At 36.2% G+C, this 18,868-nt stretch overlaps 1 protein-coding gene across 4 annotated transcripts in view; it reads right to left on the reverse strand.

Annotated features, from left to right (window-relative positions):
• Nucleotides 1-18,868, reverse strand: part of PRLR (prolactin receptor) — a 210,720-nt gene that overhangs the window by 57,200 nt on the left and 134,652 nt on the right. For all 4 annotated transcript variants that reach the window (XM_031964125.1, XM_031964108.1, XM_031964133.1 and 1 more), the window contains exon 2: nucleotides 14,105-14,169. The gene's annotated coding sequence lies outside the window, so the exon portion shown is untranslated. The remainder of the gene's footprint in view (nucleotides 1-14,104; nucleotides 14,170-18,868) is intronic.

Below are 18,868 nucleotides of genomic sequence, written 5' to 3' on the forward strand. Positions count from 1 at the left end.
TTTAAAGGCTACCAACAGACTTTAATCTAATCAGATGTGTAGTGGTGTAGTAGGGAGTAAGAATGGGATGATGGCAGGGCCTTATTCTTTAGAGTAACATTGAACCAAACAATTTCCACAGCCTAGTAATATGTTGGAAAAAATAATGAAGCTGCCCCATTCCTTTGGGGCATACTGCTATCATCTTAGCCTTGTTTAAAACATCCTAGGGGAGGAGGTGGGGGAAGAGTCAAGAGACAAGATGACAGAGAAAAGGCAGAAACCTGCCTGAGCTCCCCCCTAAATTTCTCTTATTCCCTTTAAATAATGCCATAAAACAATTACTGGAGCATACATAGAACCCATGAAAGGATAAGGGAAAATAATTTTCCAGACAAAGACAATTGAGAAGGACAGCAGAAAAGATCAGTCACAACTGGGTGAAAGTGGAACATAGTCCATTGCAGGCTGCACTAGAACAGCTCCAGCTCCAGCAAACCAAGAGCAAGCCTTAGGAGTCATTAAATGATCAACAGCTGCTTCCAGACCTTTCAACCCACAGGTGGTAAGGGTGGGAGTTTTAAACAATGGATCACAATGAACAGAGTCTTTTTGCTGGTTCTGGGGGAAAAAATCTATTATTTTGCCCATGCTCAGATCTGGATCATAATCTGGGGTGGCAATCCCAGGCTGAAGAGAAGGATTAGCACATCAGAGCTTGTAGCCTCAGTAGTGTGGGGACCCAACTCATAATGTGAGTGCAGAAAAGTGCTTGTGGTCATTCACAGACAAACAGGCCAAAAGACTAGTAAACACACTCCTTAGATCATACCACCTTGGAAAAACTGAAAATTTACAGGTCCTCAGAAGTATCTCTGAAAAGAGATGAACAAAACCCTTGAAGCTTGGGGCAGGGCACTTTCTACCCTGGAAATAGAGCCTCACTTTAACAAAGGGTGAAAAAGTCAAAACTGGAAAAATGAGTGATCAACAGAAAAAAAATCTGGCCATAAAAAGTTACTATGATTATAAGGAAGATCAAAACACACATACTCAGAAGAAAATAACAAAGTCAAAGCTCCAACATCTGAAGCTTTCAAGAAAAACATGAATTATTCTCAGGTCATGAAAGATCTTAAAAAGCATTTTGGAAATTAAGGAATACATGTAGAAGAAAAATTGAGAAGAGAAATGAGACTAATGTAAGAAAATCATGAAAAAGATTTATCAGCTTGGCAAAGGAGATATCCATCTATACTCACACACAACTGAAGAAAATAACACCTCAAAAAACAGAATAGGCCAAATAATAAAAGAGGTCCAAAAAGCCAATGAGGAGAAAAATGCCTTAAAACGTAGAATTGACTAAATGGAAAAAGAGGCACAAAAATCATTGAGGGGGAAAAAAACTCCTCAAAAAGTAGGATTGGCCAAAAAGAAAAGTAGTTATAAAATCTCACTGAAGAAAATAATTCCTTAAAAACTAAAAATGAAAAATGGAAAGGGATGATTTCACAAGAAATCAAGAAACAATAAAACAAAACCAAAGGAATAAAAAATAAGACAATGTGAACTATCTCACTGGAAAAATAACCACTTGGTGAACAGATCCAAGAAAATAATTTTAAAATTATTGGATTACCTGAAAGTCATAATTTAAAAAAGAGCCTAGATATCATCTTTCAAGAAATTATCAAGGAAAACTGATATTCTAGAACCTGAGGGTTAAATAGGAATTGAAGGTTCCACTGATTACCTCTCAAAACAGATCCCAAAATGAAAACTCTCAGGCATATGAGCTCCCAGGTCAAGGAGAAAATACTGGAAGCAGCCAGAAAGAAACAATTCAAGTATTTTGGAGCGAAAGTCAGGATAATAAAAGATCTAGCAGCTTCTACATTAAAGGATCAGGATGATATTCTGAAGGGTAAAGGAGCTAGGGATACAACTAAGAATCACTTACCCATTAAAACTGAGCATAATTTTTTAGAGGGAAAAATTGATATTTAAGAAAACAGAGGACTTTCAAGAATTCTTGATGAAAAGACTAGAGCTGAATAGAATATTTGACTTTCAAGTACAATACTCAAGAGAAGCATAAAAAGATATATAGGAAAGAGAAATAACAAGGGACTAAATAAGGTCAAACTTTTTATATTTCTATAAAGAAGACAATATTTTCTCATTATTAGGGAAGTGAGGAGGAGTATGTATAAACAGAACACAAGAATGAGTTGAATATGAAGGGATGATATCTAAAAAAATACAACTGAGGGATGAGAAAGAGGAATGTACTGGGAGAAGGGGGAAAGGAGAGAAGAGTGGGGTAAATTATTTCATATAAAAGAGGTAAGAAAAAGCTTTTATAGTGGAGGGGAAAATGGAGGAGGTGGGGTAAATGAATGAACTTTACTCTTTCATCAGAATTGGCTCAAAAGGGGAATAACAAACATACTCAATTGGGTATAAAAATCTGTTTTTTCCTACAGGAAAGTAGGAGAGGATGAGATAAGAGAACAGAGAGAGGATGATGGAAGGGAGGGCAGATGAGGAGGCAGTAATCAGAAGCAAAGCACTTGAGGTTGGACAAGGTGAAAGGAGAGAGAATAAACAGGAAGAGGGGAATAGGATGGGGGGGAAATACATTTAGGAATTATAATTGTGAAAAAAATTGAAACAAGTTTTTCTGATAAAGTCCTCATTTCTCAATTGAGAACCAAGTCAGATTTATAAAAATAAGAGCCATTGCCAATTGATTAATGATCAAAAGATATGAATAGTTTTCAAATGAAGTAATCAAAACCATCTACAGCCATGTGAAAAAAATGCTCTCACTATTGATTGGAGAAATGTAAATTAAAATAATTCTGAAGTACTATCTCATACCTATTAGATAGACTAAAAGAACAGAAAGAGAAAATGACAAATGGTGGAGGAGATATGGAAAAAATGAAACATTCATACATTCTTGGTATAATAGTGAACTGATTCAAACATTCTTAGAGCAATCTGGAACTATGCCCAAAGGACTATAAAATCATGTATGCCCTTTGACCTAGCAATACCATTACTAGGTCTGTATTCAAAAAGAGATAATAATATGTACAAAACTATTTATAGTAGCTCCTTTCTGGTGGCAAAGAATTGGAAATTTAGGATATGCCCATTATTTGGGAAATAGATTGGATAAATTGTGCTATTCTTAACAATACAGTGATCTAAGACAACTCAGAAAGACTTATGATGAAAAATGTTATCCATCCTCAGAGAAAGAACTGATTGTTTCTGAATACAGACTAAAGTATGCTTTTAAAAAACTTTAAAAAAATTTTTTCGAGCATTTTTTTCTTTCACAGCATGATTAATATAGAAATTTGTTTTGCGTGATTACACACATATAATCTATATGGAATTGTTTGCCTTCTCAATGAAGAGGGTGTGGAAGGAGGAAGGGAGAGAATTTGGAACTTAGATATTTTAGAAATGAATGTCAAAAATTGTTTTTACATTTCTTGGGGGAAAAACAAAATACTAAATAAATTTAACAAAGTAAAACACCTTGAGGATTGTGCCATTATTTGACATTTAGTTTGTGATGAGCTTAAAAGCCTATTTCTCAGGAAGACTGATTTTTAGGGAAATAATTCTCAGAGAAGGAAGGGTTGGCCCTATCTGACTAGGAAAAGGTTTAATAAGTTATAACTTCTACCAACTGCTTATTGTACTTGCTTCCCTCTAGTCCTGGGATAGATCAACTTCTCTGCTGTACAAGACGTGTGTGTGTGTGTGTGTGTGTGTGTGTGTGTGTGTGTGTAGCAGTGGGGACAGGTGAGGATGATGAAGGAAATTCAAAGAAAAACAGCCAAGATGGGCTGATGGGCCCAAGGGGAAATAAGGCAGATGAAAGCTGAGATACTACACTGGCTGTTGAGTGGATAACTTCCGGAAAATCCTTCCACCTCCTTACCTCTATCCTTTTTCTCAGTACAAACACATCTTGTATACGCCCAGTTCAGTTCCCTTTCCCACTCAAGCACAGTGTGTTCTTTTGAGCTGGTTCTGGCATTCAAAAACATCTTAGCCTACTTATCTAGGAAGATAATTGCTTCTCTTTTTCAAGCACTGGCTAAAACCCACTCTTTTTCTTTCTTTCTTTCTCTTTCTCTCCTCAGAAGTCCTTAATGCAGAGCCCTTCCCCCATCTAATAGAAGATGTACTGGCCAGGGTCTTTAGGATAAAATAAATTATATCCTTTGAAAAGATCTGGGACTTCTTCAGGTTGTGTGTTCCTTCTACTGAAACAAATAGTAGCTCCTTTTAGGAGTGAGAAACCATCTCCACAGGAGTCATCCTGCATCAGAATAATTTGCATTCAAAGCTTTTCCAACTTCTCAGGAATGGCCATAATCTATGTGCTCTGGAAGCATTTTTAAGAATTCAGGTGCTGATAAACTCCACGAGGGAGCAGAATAAAGCTTGTAGTCAGACTTATTGGCACTTGTGCCTCCCACACATCATTTCATCTACCAAAGGTACTGGAAAGACAATTCCTTCTTACCTGTGCCTGATGAAATCCCTAATTACCTTCAAAATTTGGACCAAGGGTCATATCCTGCACCAAGCTTTCCATCTCCCAGCTACTTATATCTCTTCCCTTAACCTAGGATTCAATTAATAAAAGTTATTGAATTGAACTAAATTTTCATAATTTGCTATTTGTCTATCTCTCTGTTGTTGTTTTTGTCTTTTCTTCTTTTTTGCTGAGGCAATTGGGGTTAAGTGACTTGCCCAAGGTCACACAGCTAGGAAGTGCTAAGTGTCTGGTCTCAGATTTGAACTCAGGTCCTCCTAACTTCAGGGCTGGTGCTCTATCCACTGTGCCACTTAGCTGCTCCTCAGAACAACCACACTCCTATTCTCATTCTCATATTCACCTGTACAAAGATGTTGTTTTTTGTTTTTACATATATGTCATTTAGTGTGTTTGAAAAGTCAGTGTAGTTTTAACTTATTAAAGCAATGAAAGCTTAAAAAATGTTCTAAGACTTTGGGGCATACGGCACTATCAGGTTCTATCTTATCCATAAGCTGGAGTATCTAAATACTGCTGAAAGGTCCTACAACCCAGTGCTCTCTCCCAACTGACTTTGCCTTAGTGCCTGATTTGCACAATTGATGAACCTAGTTGACTCACTTAATCAAAAATATACTTCCTAAAACACATCCCACTACAACTTAGTCAACCAATAGACTTTTAGCCTTCACTTAAAAATCTATAATGAGGAGGAATAGACTATCTCTAATAATAGCTTATTCCCCTTGGAAATATTTTTTGTTGTTAGGGTTTTTTTTTTCCTTATAAGAAGACTAAAATTGTCCTTTTGAAACTTCTATCCATTTGTTAAAGACCTTGGCTTGAAAGGGCTAAGGTATCTCACTGCATCCAGGGACATCTCCAGTTGTTCTGATCTATATCTTGACACTATTCCCAGATGGTTTTGAAGGAGAAAGTGAAGCTGGAAACTTTGCACAGCCCACCCTTACCTAAATTCAATTCACTTCTATGTCATGATGTTACCTCCCTGTTGTCATGGTCCTCTTTGAGAATTAAGAATAAACAATAACAATCTCTCCCGTAATATTATTGCTCTTCTGATGTGAGTTCTAGGTAAAGGTGGACTTTTATTTATGAATGCTGGGATATCACAATGAAGTCACTTAACAGTGAACATCATGAGAATGCTGATATATCAGGCTCTCTATTTGTCAATCCTAGTACTTTTATCTATTTGTCTCAATTAAATTCAACAGTCATTAAGCACCTAAAGTATACCAGGTATTTTATTATTTTATACACACACACACACACACACACACACACTCACACAAAACTAAAATGGTCTCTGTCCTAAAATAACTTGTATTTTATTAGGAGGTGAGGGCAGGAACAACACAAACACAGAGAAGTAGAAATAAATAAATTTTCTATATGATTACACACACATATATGTATATGTAGCCTGGACTTGTGGTTTTACTGATATAGGGATGTCTTAAAAGAGCAAATTCCCCCTATTAATGTAGACCAGAAGCTTCTCTGCAATTTAAAATCTTAGTCACTTAGAATACTGATGTTAGTCATATAGTAAATATGGTCTGAAATGGGACTTGACCAAGATCCTTCTGACTCTGAGGCCAACTCTATTATGTTATGATGCCTATCTAAAATATATATAAAGTAGAAAAATTAATTCTAGGATTGGGCAAAGCACATTGGGGGATCAGGAAAAGCTTTATGTCAGAGGTAGAGCTGGGATAATTTATATTGGGATTTATCAGAAAGCCTAAAATTGAATCAGTCACTCCTTCTCTTACTCTCTTCCCTGATCCCCCCTTCCCTCTTTTCCTCCCTCCCTCCCAAACTCTCTCTTTCTTTCATACACACATACAAACTATGAAACACACATACATACATATATGATTTATGCCAAGTGCAAGAAAGGAAATTTTCTTTATACTATATCTGTAACCAAGTATATTAAGTACCTCCCACAAAAATAACTTTCAAATTATAAAATAGTCCATAAATTCTTGGATTGACTGTCAAAGCAAGGAGGGGAGGCACTTAGCCTAAAATAAATTGGATGTCCCAATCAGTTGATCAAGCTGAGGATTTTCTGAATCATCTAAATAATGACAAAAACTGACTGTATATTGTGGACGATCCACTTGTATCTGAGCCAATGTTGGGAGAGGTAAGCTGAAGTATCCCCCCTGGTGGCCATCCCACAGGAAGAGCAGAGTCAACAGATTTCCATGTAAACAGGGTTATAAGCTCCCTTGTTTCTCTCCTCCATTTTCAGGATATGATCATTTGTCTAGAACAAGGATACTCAGAAGCCAGAGCAATTTTCAGAGAAAATTCATATCCTGAATGAACAATACCTGCTAGGTTCTAGCCCCCGTGTGGCTTCCCTCCCATCCTCTTAGTCTTAGTCTTCAGTGAGTCATTTTGTAAAGAAGGACACTACCATGAAGGGCTCAGCAGGTGGCATTGGGCTCAAACTTAATTCAGGTCCCTCTGTGGTATTAATGATATGAGTGAGGGACTGAAAAACTTATAGATAACCAATCTCCTTACTGGGTGTATTTCTTTTCAATACTGTTACTGTTTGAAACTTTTTTACAGTTGTTAAAAAAACAAAATGAAACAGAGTAAACAAACAAACAAAAACCCCTGGATTCAGGCACAATTTCAAAGGAAATAACTGTACTTTGACAATCACAAAATTCCCTATGGTTTCAGAAAGTTGTAGCCGTGATGACCTCGTTCTAAGTGGTCCCTTTTGAATACCTCACAGTTAATAAACACTTGTTCTGGCCATCATGGTGAAAACTTTGCTTCAGTGTGAATCATTTTATCTCAGAGTGGGGGGAAAATGACCTCAGAGATTAATTTGCCCATTCTATACCTAAGCTAGAATCCCTCCATATGGCATTTTTGATAAATGGACATACAGCCTATGTTTGAGAACTTTGATTGATAGGGACTTTATTATTCCCTGAGGTGGCCCATAACACTTTGGGACACCCTTGGGTGTTAGGGAGTTTTTCCTTAGAGTGAGCCAAAATCTATGTTTTAGTACCTCCCACCCGTGGGCCCTAGTTCTGCCCCTCGAGGCCAAGTAAAACAAATGTAATCCAACTGCCACAGAGAGAACAACACAATCATTCTTGTGTTTGAGGAGTGCTTTGGGGATCTGTTGTATTGGAGCTTTATACACAACAGTTCCCTCTCTCTATCCTATGCTGTGCAGTTCCTGTTTTATGGAGGAAATATGCCTCTGGCATTAATTTATTGAGGTCTCAGTGCCAGTTTAAGGTACCAGGTTGGAAATAAAGTCGGTCTGATTGGGGCATCAGTTTATATGCTTTAAAAGGCTAGCTCTAGGCAAAGTTGAAGAGTAGGTAAAGTTTTCCTTTAATCAAAAAAATCAACAAGCACTTATTAAGGCTGACAATGTGTCCAACATTATGCTAAGTGCTGGATATAAAAACACAATAATAAAAGAAGTTCTGCCCTCAAGGACCATCATGGAAGACAACATGTAGAGAAAGAAATATGTATAGAAGGTATATAAAACTAATAGAAGGTCATTTTGGGAGTAAGGCACAAGGACCTGGGAGGGAACAGGGCATCAGGAAAATTTCAGGTTAAAAAGGTAGTGATTAAGATGAGAGTTGAAGGAAATAAGAGATTCTCAGAGCTGAACTTCAAGAGGTAGTGTATTCCAGCCATGGGGAATGAGGAAAGCCAGTGCCAAGCCCATGAAGACAGAAAGGAAGAGAATTATATGTCAGATAGCAAAAAAGACAGTTTTAGTATCGTCTTCCTTTCCCTTATGATATCTGGGTCACCATGCAGCCTTCTTTGTGCTCAGGATTCCCTACCTCCAGCAACTCATCCAGGTACCTTCAGCTTGAGCAGTATCCCATGCTTTACAACTCTGTTCTCTCTTCCAATTCTACCAAAATTCACCTATCCTATAATCCATTACATAAATGTTTTTCCCCTGAAACATCCTTTTGATATCTGACTGAGAAGGTAGTATGATATTTCAATCAGTCAACCAACAAATATTTATCAAATAGTACTGCTATATGCTAGCCAGTAAACATGCAAAGACAAAAATGAAATAGTCTTTGTTTATCAAAAAGTTTTCATTCCATAGGACGTAGTAGAAAAGAATAGCCGATCTAGAGTAGGGGTTCTTGATCTTTCTTTGGGTCACAGAACTGTTGGGCAGTCTGGTGAATTCTATTGATGCCTTTTCAGAATAATGCTTCAGAATAATAGTCCTGGGTATATAGTATATAAAATAGGTACACAAACCAAACATTTATCAATAAGTCATAATTTTTCAACCTCCATATTCAGGTATAAGACCCCCTATATGGTTTTAAACTGTTTCTTAAATACAGTTTTGACCTTAAGATCCCTTCCAGATCTCAGTTTATGATGGTATGTATGGCATGTAGAATGGAGAAATGAGGATATTATAAAAGGGCCAAGATAGAAGGAACCTTAACAATCATCATTCTAATACAATTCATTCATTTGACAGATGAGTAAACTCAGACCCAAAAAGTACAAGGTCACACAAGTAATAAGAGATAGAGCTAGGCTGGCACATCAGGGGAAACCTGAACTCTTTGAGATGTAGAAAGAAAAAGAGTTATGGAAATATGAGTGTATTTGGATAGAGAGAAAAGCTGAGAAATAGAGATTGGCAACACTACACAGGGGGCCTCAGGGTTCTGCCCTTGGGCATGGGTGCCAGTTATTCCTGTACTTCTACTACATCTTCATTTCATTATTTTTGCTGCTACTATCCTGTGACTATGGATCTATTATTATCATTGGATTGTTTAGCAGAGTTAGCCCTCAGGACCAGGAAATTAGTCATCAAAGGCCTTAAGATAACTGTATGTACCACTTAGGACTGAGTCCTGGCCATGTCTTACACTTTTTTTCCCCCTTTCATTTTCTTTTAATACCTTTCCAAGGTGCCCCTTATATTGACTCCTTAAAGGTAATTTTATGTAGTTGACTGGTTTCCCACTCCCACCCTTATCCTGTACTCCTCTGGACTTTTGTTTAACCTTGGAACCCAGTTGGATTTGTTTCTCTTGAAAGGTCGCATAGCTAAGTTCAACAGCCTGAGTTTCAGTAACCATCACTGGCACCAGAATTGCCCCTGAAAAGTGAAGCTCAACCTTGGGGGTGGGGGAACGGAGTTCAGGCCAATGCAAGCAGCCTAAAGGAAGAAGGAAATGACTGACCTGGAAATGGGTGAGCTGATTCCAACGTCATGTGATGGCTGGTATCCATTAAAAGGTTCTCAGTCTCTGACCTGGACCTTTCAGATACTCATACAAGACCATAATGTAGAGGTAGGAGAGATTTTAAAAATTCTCTCCATCTTCATCTCTGTCTCATTGGTCTCCCCATCTCCCTTCAAGTCCCAGCTAAAGTCCAATGTTCCACAAGAAGCCTTGCTCAATCCTCCTTAATTGTAGTGCCTTCCCTCTGCTGATTATTTTCAAATTATCCTGTATAGGTCTTGCTTGTACATAATCGCATAATTGTTTGCACATTGTCTCCCCCCCATTAGAATGGGAGCTCCTTGAGACTGGGACCATCTTCTTTGTATACCCAGTGAGTGCTTAGAGCATTCCTTGGCACAAGGTAGGTACTTAATAAATGCTTGTTAACTACATGAAAAGGTAATTTAGTCCCTTTTCCTTGTGTTACAGATGAAGAAAGTGGCCCATTAATGTTAAATAACTTGTTCAAGGTCATACAGGTTTTTAAGTGGCAGAGTGGCAGGCCAGGTGATTTGCTTTTACCATTGATTCCCTCACTATACTTCTAGTCCCACTTTCTTGAAACCTTTATAAAGCACTAGGTAAACATTCTGAACTAAGTCAATGGCAACATCATTGGTGGAACCACTTGAAGATAGCTCAATGAGCCCATTACAAAGGGATTCTTTGTTCTTAGAAACATTTACCTTTATATAATGAGCTCCACTATATTTTAATCCTTCACAGGTCTGTGGTTTCCTTATCTTACTTACTCCCTCTGCTACACAATTTACCACTTCTTCAGGACTTGGTAAACTTAGAAGGTTATTGTGGCCAAACAAAATCATCCTTTTTTGGCTAGCCTAATGATGAGCCTCTCAAAATTTACTTAAGCTTGTTCCCCAGTGACAGAATTAGATTCTGTGGTTTTCATACTCTAAGCCTTTATAACTTGGAAAGACTTACCAAAGCTTGTGCTCCACTCTCCTCAGAGCTTTCAAAAATCTTCTATCTCTGAGGAAAAAGTGGCCCTTTTCCTTGATAAGGTCAACCTCCCTTTTTGTGCCTCTGATTCAATCCTCTATGGAGTTTGCCCACACCTCTGTCCATTTCTTTCTGTCTTTAATGGTCATCTTCTTGTTCAGTCATTTCCTTCCTGTCAACTACAAGTTGAATGTCTCCTCATTGGATGTCCCTAGGCAACTCAAACTCAAGCTGCAAATGATATTCATTATTTTCCTAACTTAAGCATATCCCTCCTTCACCAACATCCTTCTACTCACCCATATCTTAGAGTCATTGCTAAATTTTTCTCTCCCTAACATGCTATATTGAATGTTTTTTAACTAAGTTTTTCCTTGTTTCTGCCCCCATATCTCTTGTGTTTATTTATTTTTCTCTACCTGCACAGTTGACACTTTATCATTCCGGATGTTAACTAGGCTTAATAGTCTCTTAAAGTATTTCTTTGCATCTAGTTTCTTCTTTCTCTGATTTCTCCTGTATATGTATGTATTTTTGTTTGTGTGTATACACATGTTGTTTATATGTATTCTTTTGCATATTGTCTTCTCCATTAGTTTGTGAGCTTCTTGAGGGAAAGGAGTATCTATTTATTTTCTTTCTGTTGCCAATGTCTTACACAGTGTCAGGTGCATGGAAGATGACTAATAAATACTTGTTAAATTGAATCCAGGTCACTTTTATACTATGATGGAACATTGGGAAAGGCATTTGACATCACCATAGAGATCATATTATGGATATGTCTAAACTCAAAAATTATTATTAAATGTAATACTATCAAATTTGACCTATTATTCTATCTTCCTTTTGGATCTGAGCTTTGTAAAATCCTGAATCAAAATTTAAAAAATCAATTTTAAAAATACAGGATGAGTGAGGAGTGGCTGTACAAGCATTTGGGTATTTCACTAACTACCAGCTGAATAAAGAATCAGTTGAGTGCCATCACAACCTTTAAAGCTAAAAGTTATTCCAGGCTATGCTGAGAGACAACCCAAACAATAAGTTGATAAGTCCGTTTCTCTCCTTTTCAAGCTCTTAGTCTCTGGAGTTCTGTGTACTAGAATAGGCACCTGATTTTAACAAAGAAATAGACTGGAATGTGCTTCACAGTCTGTGAACCAGTGACAATGACTTTATTGTTATTGCTTGAACAAAACATTCATCTCCGGGTGCAAAGCAATTTCCCTGACTGCTCCTCATGCTTGAGATGTTCCCTCTCCCCTTATCTCTATCTCCTAGTCTCCTTCAAGTACCATCTAAAATTCCACCTTCTATAGGAAACTTTTCTTAAAATCTTAATTCTAATGCCTTTCCTTTTTTTTAATTATTGCTAATATATCCTGTATGTAAGTTGATAATACATAATTGTTGCTTTATTCATATTCTTTTCAAGTTGAGTTTTGATGGCCATTTCTCAGGGATGTTACGGTAGGGAATATTTGTCAAATACTGCTTGGATCAGATGGCTTTTGAGCTTCTTTCTGGATTTTAGTGTTAAATCCTTTGAAAATAGAATTCTACTTTTCACAAAAGAATCCTATCTTTTAGGAACATACCTATTGTGTAAAGACTGACATAAAATTACAGATTTCATCATTACTCAGCTCTCTAATTTTCACTTTTCCTTCAACCAAATAATATTGGGCATTGAGCAATAAAATGGGGAAGTACAGAAGGGAATAAAAGGCAGAAATAATGTCTGGTTCATCAATTCCATGATTACTGTTTCAAGATCCAGATATTGTGCTTCAGGAAGGTGCTATTTCCTCTTCTATGACCAGTTTAATAATCCTGAGGATCTCATCCTATATTTCAGACAAGATGTAATATCTTTCCAAATGTTCAGTTAAATTTTTGCCTGTCTTAGCCCACTGAGATTTAGTGATCTGAAAAAGAGATGTTGCTACTTAGCTTCAAGATAACATGGGGGCCAAGATCCAGGAAGGTTACTCAGGATTTAGTTCTGAATGCCCACATGGAAAATCACCACCAGAAATTATTTAGTTGGAATCCATGGATCCCTGTAGAGACTCAAAGGGCTTCAAGAAATTTTGAAATTTATTGTGGTTATACCTTTCCTTAACTTTTACTCCCTGATCTGCCTCACTTCTCTATACTTTTTCCATGATTTCCAAATGAGAGGGCTTTATGATTATATATTATTCCATGATCAAAAGTTACAAATTTCATTTTACTGCATAATAGATGGGAAAGCTATGGGTTTCAATTTCTCTAACTATAAAATGAGAATAATACCAAACTTCTAGCTCACCTCCTAGCTAACCTCCTACCTAACTAGGAGAGGAATATAAAGAGGCTTTATACTTTATAATTTATAAAGTATAAAAAGTATAAAGATGTGTATGTCAACACATCTACCTTAGGAAATAGTGGAATTTTTCAGCATCTTTTCTGAACTTCTCCTTTGTCCCCACTAATCTCTTCTTTGTATTATACATTTATATTATATATAGTATCAGTACTTCACCTTCTTCCTTCTCTACTTCCCTCTTCCAGGAATGTAAGCTCCTTTGACAGGGGCAGTTCTCTCCCTCTTCCTCCCCCTCTTCTTATTCTTTCTCTTCTCCTTTCTCTCTCTCTGTCTCTGTCTCTGTCTCTCTTTCCCTCTCTCTTAACTGAGACATTTACGATTTAGATATGGACTGTGTGGGAATTGGCTTGGTTTGACTTTTCATATTTGTTACAGGGATTTTGGTTTTGTATGTTTTAATTGAGTGAGGAAGGAGATGGAGAAAAAGTAGATTTTCACTGATGGAAAAAATAAAATTTAAGTTAAAAACCACAAATGTTTGTTGAACATATGACTACTTGAATGTATCTTAGAGAGTTGTTGCTCAGGTATGGATTGGGTGTAATGGCTTCTTATCGCCTTTTTATTTTGAGAGTATGTGTTTATATTATTTTATGAATTGAAGTGGTAGACAAAGGGGAAATCACAAGTAGAAATAACAGGGGTTTATTGGAAGTTGCCCTAGAGAGAGGTAGGGGGACATTTTGAAGCCCAGAGAAGGAGTACAGAGGCCAGACTTTCTGAGGTGGAACAGATTGTGAAAACTGTGGACACCCCAGAGAATTGCAAGAAGAGCAATAGAATATGTTTTGGGGACTATAGGTAAACCTCAGTAATTATGATATTGCCAATCTCTACCTTGGATAGAAATTCATGATCTAATGACAGAAGTGTAGGGAAGAATATCACACACTTTACCTTTTGGGTTGACCTGTGTAGCATTCTTGGTATTTTCCTCCATGAACAGGAGATCATTCGGTTATCTGTAAAGAGGAAAGGATTTATTTTAACACAGTCAGAAAGCTTTTGCATCAGTAACTTTCATATTAGTTTGTTTTTGTAGCATTGAGGAGTGAGGTAGGCAAATCATGGTTTTTCCAGATCTTCCACTCATGTGTGTTCCTTGAGCACTGTTTTGTTATCTTTTTAAAAAGCGTTTTTATTTAAAGTTTTGAGTTCCAAATTCTATTCCTCCCTCCCTCTGTGCCCTTCCCCCTTCAGCACAGTAAGCAATCAGATATATTTCCATATCAGTCTTTTTGTGTAAGAAAATGCATATAAAAAAAAACTGAAAAAAAAAGTAAGTGAAAAATAGCATGCTTCAGTTTATTCAAGCAAAATCAGTTTTTTTTTCTGGAGAGAGTATGCTTCATTGTTAGTCCTTTGGGTTTGTTTTGCTGAGAATGGCCAAGTCATTCACAATTCTTCATTGAACAATATTGTTGCTGTGTACTATATTCTCCTAGTTACAAAAACTATTTTTTGTCTTTGTATTTTTAGTTTCTTTTAAAACTTTTCAATAGCATTTTATTTGTCCAATTACAAGTAAAAATAGTTTTCAACATTCATTTTTGTAAGATTTTAAGTTCCGAATTTTTTCTCCTTTCCTCTCCTTTCCTAGCCCTTAAGATAGAAAACAATTGGATATAGATTATACATGTATGATCATTTGAAACATATTTCCATATTATTCATATAGTGAAAGAAAAATAAAAACAAAAGGGAAAAAGCATGATTAAAAAAAAGTGAACAAAAAAAGGTGAAAATAGTAAGCTTTGATTCACATTCAGTCTTCATTGGTTCTCTTTCCTTAAGCAAATGACATTTTTCGTTCCAAGACTATTGGAATTGTCTTGAATTACTTTGTTGAGAAGATCTAAATCTATCATAGTTGATCATCGTATAATCTTGTTATTACTGTGTATAATGTTCTCCTGGTTCTTTTCACTTCACTTCGCATTAGTTCATATAAGTCTTTCCAGGCTTTTTGAAAATTCATCCTGCTTATCATTTCTTATAGAACAATAATATTCCATTACATTCATATACCATAACTTATTCAGTCATTCTCCAACTAATGGGCATCTACTCAATTTCCAGTTCCTTGCCACCACAAAAAAGAACTGCTATAAATATTTTTGCACCTGTTCTCTCTTTTATGATCTCTTTGGTGTATCTTCAGTTCTTAACACACTACCTAAAGTGTGCCTAACACAGAAAGCACTTAATAGATGTTTGTTGAAAAAAGACTGGGTTCAGTGATAGTTTAACAATACTCTTCTTGCTGAATAGATTTGAAAGAAATTTGGTTTTGGGAGTCTATAATAAAGTAATTGGCCAGATTAAGTTTGGATCCAAAGCAGAACTAAGAATATATCATTTTAGAAGAGAACTCTGAGTTGACACAACTGTATTATCACATCTTTCTTGACAAAACCTTTTCCACAGATTGGGGGAGAAACTGACTTATCTGGAGCTGATCTTTGGAAATGCTGGGTATTGGATTACTTCAGTTGTTCTCAGCCTCTTCCTCTAGGGAATTTTTAATCACTGAATAATTATCTATTCATTGCTTTTTTTTGAGTTCATCTTTTATCACGTTCTTAAAAAGTGCCCTAATACTAATACATTCTATGCCAGGTCTTTCCTTGTCCTTCCAATGGGTAGTGCCTGTTCCCCAAATTCTTTTGTATATTGTTTATTTTTATTTGAGTACATGTTATTTCCGATGCAAACATTTCAATAGCCACATTTCAATGCATACAGTGCTTTAAGGTTCATAAAGTATGAGCTTGCTCTCTCACAATATTATAAAATCTGAATTAGCTAGTATATTTAGAATGCCTGGGAAATTTAAGTTGTTTTTACCAACAAATTATTAATTATTATTATGGTTATTACATAGCACAAATAATGTTGTTTCAGTTTTATAGGTTAGGAAAGAGGCTCAGAAAACATTAAAAACTTTGCTATGGGTCAAATACTCACCTCTTTTCTTAACTTTCCCTCTTTTGGTAGAGAACACTATCACTAATACTAATTACTCAGGATCATCTTGGAGTCATTTTCCCCCTTTTTCCTCAACTGCTCCCTACATCTCCTCAGGTACTATGTATGCTTTGTCTACTCTACTGCCTCTCTCTTGGATCTCTCCATCCCCTTCTTTCCACATACATGGGGACTACTCTGATTCAAAACCTCATTGAATTTTGGCTAGACTATTAATAGTAATAGCCATCTAAGTAGATTCCCTGACTTAAGTCTTTTCTCTCTCTCATTTATCCTCAGCTGCCAAATTGAAATTTCTAAACTGAAAGTCTGATGATGACCTTGTCCTATTCTAGAAACTTCCTGTTCCCTTTAGGATAAAATACAAATTCTTCTATTTGATGCTAAAGTACTTCATAATTTGGATCTGACCTACTTTTATAAGCTTATTTTGTACAAAGCTTTCCATCCTCTAAGTGGTCCGGCCAAACCAACATACTTAAAGTTCCCCATTCATTTTCCATCTCCTTACCTGCATATAGATTTTTCTTTAAAATAATAGCTTTTTATTTTCAAAATACATGCGAAGATAGTTTTCAACATTTACCCTTGTGAAGCCTTATGTTCCAAATATTTCTTCCCCCTCCCCCTGACCCCTTCCCTAGAGAATAAGTAATTCAATATATGTTAAGCATATGCAATTCTTCTATACATATTTCCACATTTATCACCTGCATATAGATTTGATCCTCATTGCCTGGAATGCATACACTCCTTATATCTGACCTTTAGAGTCCTGGGCTTTTTTTCAAGGGTCAGCTTTTTATTGCCATTTTCTATGCTAGACCTTTTCTTGTTCTCCCAAATTTTTTTTTGCATATTGTTTATATTTATCTGTTTCCCCAATTTTTTTGTATATTGTTTATATTTATCTGAGTGCATGTTATTTCCAATGTAAACTCCTTGATGGGAGAGATTATTTGATTTTTGCTTCTATTGCTAGCATAGCGCTGGCACATAATAAGCACCTAATAATATTTGTGGATTTGAACGAAAGTGTCAGAACTGAGATTCAAACCAAGGCCTTTTTCTGAATCAAAGTTCAGTGTTTTAGCAATCATGAAAATATACTCATACCTAGAAATACCATTTTTTCCAGTTTGCATTTTAAATGTGTCTAAAACTTTATTTAGTAAGTCAGTACCAGGGCACTATAGTTCTACATGGTTTTCCTTAAACATGCATTTGGAACACACAGAACTTTTAAACTGTGAGTCCTTAAACATTACACGTGTTCCCTTAGCAAATTCATTAACTAGGATTATTTTAACTCTCTGTTTAAGCTGGGTTTCCCATGCATTTATTAAAAAAACAGCTTAACACTTAGGTATACACTAGTTTGCTCTCCCAATAGATTTTTGAATTGAGGGCAAAGAGAGAGGCTTTTGTTTCTTTTGTATCCTTTATATCAGAGGGTTCCAGACATTCTGTTTGACTCTAGCCCAGAACACTTTGGAGTGGAGCCTGAACCAGATTAAGATGGTTCAGTTTTTAAAAATAAAATTTAAAAAAATGTAATTTGAAGATATCTAACTAAATATTTTTTATACAATAAGACATAGATAATGCTAATCTATAACATTTATATTTAAATGTCAAGCCACTCCTTCCAACTTAGTTCCTACAGGAATCTACTAAGAAGATTTGCAAATCCCATGCTATTATTAATATTCAGCCCCAAACTCCTCCATCCTTAGTGGTATACATCATTTGACCTTGAGTCTATGGCATTTCTGATCACTCATTCTTGACAAATATACTGCGTAGGAAATTCTTTGCAGGGGGGGTAGTTGAAATAAAAGCTGGAACAGGGAACTGAAAACCTTAAAAAGTTCTTGAGCATAACCAACATTCACAGCGCACTTTAAGATTTGCAAATCACTTTGTACACATTATCTCATTTGATCTTCACAGTACTCCAGAGAGGTTGGGGCTATTATCATTCTTGTTTTATAGGATTTTCTATTTTAAGCCATTTGCCCTTGGTCATAGCTAATTAGTATCTACGTTAGGATTCAAATACAGATCTCTCCTAAAACTGCAAGTGTCCCTTTCATTACATGACATGGCTATTCTAATTAGCTAGTTGATTAAAAGTAATTGTTGAGCTTCCATTGGGACGGTGGCTTTTACTTTTCAAAGTGTAATTTTATATTTCTTGTAAAAGAGCAGAGTAGGGAATAAACATTTATATAGCACCTATTATATGTCAGGTATCGTGCTAAGTGCTTTACAAATATTACCTTATTTGATCCTTACAATAACTCTGGGGAGTAGATGGTATTATTCCTTTCATTATACAGTTGAGACTGAGGGAGAGGTTAAATGACTTTCTCAGAGTTACACAGCTCAGCCAGTAAATGTCTGAAGCTGGTTTGGTTTCAGGTCTTCCTGATTCAGGACCGGAGCTCTGTTTACTGTATCACCTAGCTACATAATTCTCTATACTGCAAGTTAGCATTTTATGTCTTTTGTGATTAGTTTTCTTAATTATAAAATGGTCTCTGTGGTTTCTTCTAGCTCCATCATTCTAGAGTTCTTTGGTCTTCTCAGTATCAAGGAGAGGCAGGTAGAGCATTTTTAGGATGGCAAAACACAATAGGAAGAGTCAGGAGTAGATCCTAGTTCTCACAA

The sequence above is a fragment of the Sarcophilus harrisii genome, chromosome 1 (genome assembly GCF_902635505.1).
Source record: "Sarcophilus harrisii chromosome 1, mSarHar1.11, whole genome shotgun sequence".
NCBI lineage: Eukaryota > Metazoa > Chordata > Mammalia > Dasyuromorphia > Dasyuridae > Sarcophilus > Sarcophilus harrisii.